Here is a 6,110-nt window from a genome sequence, read left to right on the forward strand (position 1 = left end):
TGAATCTTCTCCTTCTATTTGCCACTGAAATTGCAAAGATTTTTCCTACAGTATCGGTCCAGTAACAGACAAATCTTTTCCTCTTAAATGTCATGCCATAAAAATACAGCTTCCTCAACTTCTTTATACTTATCTTTTTAACATTGTCTTCCTTACTTTTATTCCACATCCACTAGTCTGGGAAGCACTCCACTTTTCAATTTCTACTCAAGTTTTTTTCCAGTCTCAAACAGTACTCTTTCCTATACTTAACTCCAAAGTAATAATTTTGGTTGTTACCCCAGAATCCTGTCACATTACACCACATAATTTCTGTTCCATAGTCATTACAAGTTTTTTTCATTTATCACCCATTTTGGACTTTTTAATTAAAATGCAAAGGACCTCACAAAACAACAATTTAAGAATGCACACAATTTGGACATTTGAAATGCAGTTAAAGAAGCAAAGAACACAGGGTTGCCAACAGAGCTGCTCTCTATATGTATTGTTGTTTATGAGCGCTGGAAGAGGGCTTCTATGTATTGTTTGTTGAAGAGTGGTTCCAATAATTTATTCAATGTCAACAATACAGCTTGTATCTTACAACTGTGATTCGGATGTGTTAAAAGTACAAAATAGACATAAAACATTTTGAAAGGCCACAAAACATTATAGCCAGCACCCACTTGCTAAATATTTGGAAAAATGCAGTATGTACAATAAATTAATCCTTATTTTATCATGGACAAGTATTATTTCAATATTAATTAAGTAGGCAAAGTAGTCATAAGTTGGGCAGTAAAGAGTCTCTTGCATTTGATATATCCCTCCCACTGTTTTGCAGCTGATTCCAGTCACGCCTTTTGTTATCTCATACCCATTTATTGCTTGGGCCTCTTCATCAGAAATGCTTTTGTGGGAAGCACCTGTTTTTGATAATGACTAGAAAGATATTTGCATCATTTTTTGGCTGTGCAGCTGAGTTGTAACATAGTTATTCTTTGCTACTTTTAGTTTTGACAGTTCTCTGCTATTGATTCCATTGTCAAATTGTTCAATTGAGTTTTTGAAAGAAATAAAGTTATTGTGGTTACGATCACCTTACTGTGTAATAGAGATAACACAATGAGCTCTACCTATAAGACAGTGACCACTGAAAGCAAGACAAAGCAGCAAATTCAAGCAAAGCATAAAGCGAGAGAGTAGCTTCACATTACAAAGCTGAAAGTGATCAGACAGGACAACAAATTTCACGGCTATAGAGAGATTCAGAGAAACAAATTAAAGACTTGCAAACAAAAATTATACTAAAGGATGACACGAGTTCACACTACAGAGTGCATTGACAGCACCCTGCAGAGCAGCAGCATAGAAAGCTGCCACAGGCCCAGAAATGAAGGCACAAATACCAAAGCTCTTGCCAGAAAGTCCTGATCTATGGCCTTCATGTTGGATTTAGAATTCACACAGCATAACATTACAGAAGACTCCACAAAGTTTGCTGTGGCTGTCAACAGCCTGGACACATGGGTAGTAGAGATAGTGTTGGATGTTATGTCACACAAGACTGGTACCAACACAGTAATATGACTTTTATGCAAATCCATTGACCAACAGATGCAGCAGGTCTTGCACTTGGAATGTATTAGCTATAGGACATCTTCCAAGTTTCAGCAGCATCTACAAAGTACCATGGAGGAGACGATGATGTCAAATGACTTAGTAAGGCATATATGACTCATACAGCTGTCGTTGTTGGTAAAAACAGTGATGGTCACTTGTAACACTGATGACATCAACTCTGTGTCATCAGTGGGAGACAAAATATATGCAATAGTGGGACAAGCGAGCACAGCAGTAATAATGCAAGGTGCGAATGATAACAGCAAGAAGGAAGCTGCAGCTATAAGTCAAGTATAGAGGAGCAGCTATCAACAGTAGTGACCGAGAAACAAGACTCCTTTGGACGACATAGGCATGAAAAGAAAAGATAGGTTGGTACCGTCAATGCTTCGGCAAAGGAGCTACAGGCACACACTGGGGGGATGACATAAACAGATATGTTGGTACCATAAACGGTTCTGCACAGGAACTGCAAGGCGCACTTCACCTTGCTTGTTCCCACCATCTGCAGTAGGCACAGCAGGCCTCATACTTTCTGAAAGTGGCCAAGATAAAAATTATGAGATTGTCATAGGAGACAAACAAGGTTTTGCATCTGTGATGTGACAGATTACACAAGATGGTTTAGCCAGGACCAAACAGACAGAGAAACATGTTTGCTCACTCACGTCAACCCAGCTCCTACGGGCACAGTATTTCATCTAACTGTTGCCAACATCTCACCAATTAAAACATACATTGAATATAAAGTAACAGCGGGCACTGGGTTCAGTGAGAGATTCGGACAGAAGTTCCTACTAGCAGAACAATGCGAGACTTTACTGGGATCAAACTTTACCCACCACCAAGGGCTACAGCTACAGCTGTGCCCAGCACAAATTATATGGAACAGTGAGGTAACTATGGACACTGCAGGCAGAGTGACAAGCAATGCTGTCACTTTAGACAGTAATGCAGTTTTGATGGAACTGCGCTGTAAGACACTTCATGACACAGCGCATCACATTAAAACTGCTGCAGGTTAACAGGTTTATTGAACTGCACGAAGATCAAATAGCCCATGGGTGTCACCCATGCACTTGGGCAGGAAGAAGGATGCTATTTTTAGAGACAATGCAGGAATTATCAGATACTAAATGCAAGGAAAATCCCTGACTGCTGCCCTATTCCAAACCTACGGATCGTTACAAATGTGTTCGTCAGCACTGTAAACTGCATAAATACTAGCAACCAGATTCCAGTGGTTGAAGTAGACATTCTCAAGACAAATGACATAACCCCTTTCAGCCTCCAAGTTTCTCCACATGCCGTTCAATCTGAAAAGCACAGCCCAATCTTGGCAGACATTCACTGATGAAGCACTGAGAGGCCTACAGTCCTGCTGTGCATACCTGGAAAAAATATTTATATTTTTGCACATGTCCAAATTACAAGACAACCACCTCAAGATGGCATGTGTGAGAAGCCGAAAGTAATAAAAAGAGCTAAGTGTGCCCTCTGACAGAATCAAGTCACACTATTGGGGCATGAAGTATCAGCATCAGGTATCAGTCCTATCAATCATTAAAAACATGAATGATGAATTGTCATCAGTTTAGGAGATTCCTGAGGATCATCAGCTTTTACCAGATGCCATCTACCTGGGGCAGCACAGATGCAGGCATCCCTCATGGACATGCTGGCAGGTAACAACTTTACTCACAAACAGAGCCTGCCTTTGACACCTGTCATGCAACAGTTCCTTGAGAAGGTAAGAGCCAATTTACAAGGAGCAATTCTTTTGGCAAAGCCTGTTCATAACACACCACTTGCAACTGTAGTGGACACCAGACAGTCTGCGATCAGGGCAGCCTGTGTCAAAAAGCTGAGGGTAGCTAATAACCTTTAGTATTTGTCTCAAAAAAAAAGCTTTAAAAATCACAAGCTAAGTAGAGTGTGTACAACAAGGTGCTGCTAGCCATTTATGAGGTTATCTGATACTTCCACCCTTACATTGAAGCTCAGCTGTTTATGGTTTACGCCAATCATAAGCCTTTCAAAGGAGGGAGTTCTGCCAGCTGGAGTTCATTGAGCAGTTTACCACCAAAGTTAAGCACATAAAAGGGGCAGATAATATAGTTGCAGATTTTTTCCTCAAGGGTCGGTGCAATTTACGCATCAGTACATTACGATCAGCTAATAATAGAGCAAGCCATAGACAAAAAACTACAGCAATTATTATGGGACAACTTGACATCCCTTAAGCTCGAGCAATATCAGATACTAGGCAAGAAGACACTTATTTGCTATGATGTGTCCAAAAACAACCTGAGACCATTAGTGACTAAAAGGATGCAACACTTGGTGTTTGACATCACTCACTATTTCTCACATCCCAGCACTAACACAACAGCAAATTGTTGAAGGAAAAATTCGTGTAGCCGGTAAAAAAAAAAAAAAAAATCAATGGAAAATCCAGAATGAAATTTAACAATATTATGAAAAGGAAAGTTGCTACTCACCATATAACGGAGATGCTGAGTTGTAGATAGGCACAACAAAAAGACTGTCACAAATAAAGCTATCGGCCAGTAAGGCCTTCATCAAAAACAGAAGACAGACAGACACATGCACACTCATGCAAATGCAACTCACGCGCATGACTGCAGTCTCAGGCAACCGTAGCCACACTGTGAGCAGCAGCACCAGTGCATAATGAGAGGGGGTGGGGGTAAGGAGGAGGCAGGGGCGGGGAGGGGGAGTGATACTAGGGTAGGGGTGGCGGACGGTGCAGTGCTGCTAGAGAGTGTGCAGGGACAAGGTGGAGAGGTTACGGCAGCTATGTGCAGTCGGGAGGTTAGACAGAGGACAGAGGAGAGGTGGGGAGAGAGGGAGAGATGGGGATTTGAAAAGAATGGGTACGATGGTGGAATGAGGGCTGTATAATGCTGGAATAGGAACAGGGAGGCTGGATGGGTGAGAAAAGTGACGAACAAGGGTTGAGGCAAGGAGGGTTATGGGAACATAGGATATATTGCAGGGAGAGTTCCCACCCGCACAATTCAGATAATCTGGTGTTGGTGGGAAGGATCCATACGGCACAGGCTGTGAAGCAGTCATTGAAATGACGGATGTCGTGTTGGGCAGCATGCTCAGCAACAGGGTGGTCCACTTGTTTCTTGGCTACAGTTTGTCGGTGGCCATTCATGCAGACAGGCAACCTGTTGGTTGGACTGGAGCAACTGAATTATATTATCTACCAGGGTGTTGACTACCTCTCATCATGCCCTGAAATGAGAAATTTCCTGCCCACTATCCTTCTAACCCCCCCCCCCCCCCCACACACACACACACACAGTGGCATTCTGTTGTCCACCAAACCTACACAATATACTTGTCCATCCCTACACAGTCCCTGCTCCCAACCCCTTCTCTCACGGCTCATACCCCTGTAATAGACCACGATGCAAGACCTGTCCCATACATCCTCTCACCAATATCTACTCCAGTCTGGATACAAACATCGTCTATGCCATCATAGGCAGGGCTACCTGTGAAAACAGTCACCTGATCTACAAGCTAAGCTGCAACCACTATGCTACATCCTATGTGAGCATGACAACGAACATGTCTGTCCGTCTGTCTGGATGAATGGGCACCAACAAACTGTGGCCAAGAAACCCTCTGTTTAACCTCCCAACTGCACATACCTGCCCTACCATCTCTGCCTCATCCCTGCGCACTCCACAGCAGCACTGCACTGTCTGCCACCCTTACCGTACTATCCCTCCCCCTCCACACTCCAGCCTCCTACTTACCCCCACCCACTCCCCACTCCCATTATGCATTGGTGCTGCTGCTCACAGTGTGGCTACAGTTGCCTGTAATCATGTGAGTGTGTGTGTTGTGTTTGCATGAGTGTGCGTGTGCGTCTATTGTCTATATTTTAAGAAGGCCTTATGGGCTGAAAGCTTTATTTGTGACAGTCTTTTTGTTGTGCCTATCTGCAACTTAGCATCTCCACTATAGGGTGAATAGTAACTTTCCTTTTCTTAATACTGGTACAAAAAAAGATTACCACATTTGGGTGAGGACGCACCCAGCCTATCAATGGTGAAAAGTTGGTAGTCATGTGCAAAAGACTGTAGAGGACTTCCTGGAAATGACAAATCGATTCTTCCATGTGCACAAAGACTACATAAGTCTGCTGCCACTGTCAGAGGAATACTGTTATTTGTTCACAGCATTTGTCAGTTATACGCAATGCCTGTTGGAGAGACGTCAGCATAAACTATAGTAATGGCCTTCTTAACACATGGGTGTCACAATTCACATGTCCATCTCACATCAGCACCTACCAAGGCGATAGTTTGAATCAACACTGTTTCTAATACTATCTGAATTATGTGGATTCCAACATCACAACATGACCAGCTATCATCCATCTGGCCATCCATCATCCATATGGCACACGACGTTAAAGGGTGTAATTATGTGGTGTGACAGATCATGGAAAATCACCTTGT

The 6,110-nt window shown here is 42.8% G+C and overlaps 1 protein-coding gene across 1 annotated transcript in view; it reads right to left on the bottom strand.

Moving 5' to 3' along the window:
* Window positions 1-6,110, bottom strand: part of LOC126416400 (UDP-N-acetylglucosamine--dolichyl-phosphate N-acetylglucosaminephosphotransferase-like) — a 138,788-nt gene that overhangs the window by 38,411 nt on the left and 94,267 nt on the right. The window lies entirely within an intron of this gene.

The sequence above is a fragment of the Schistocerca serialis genome, chromosome 8 (assembly GCF_023864345.2).
Source record: "Schistocerca serialis cubense isolate TAMUIC-IGC-003099 chromosome 8, iqSchSeri2.2, whole genome shotgun sequence".
Lineage (NCBI taxonomy): Eukaryota > Metazoa > Arthropoda > Insecta > Orthoptera > Acrididae > Schistocerca > Schistocerca serialis.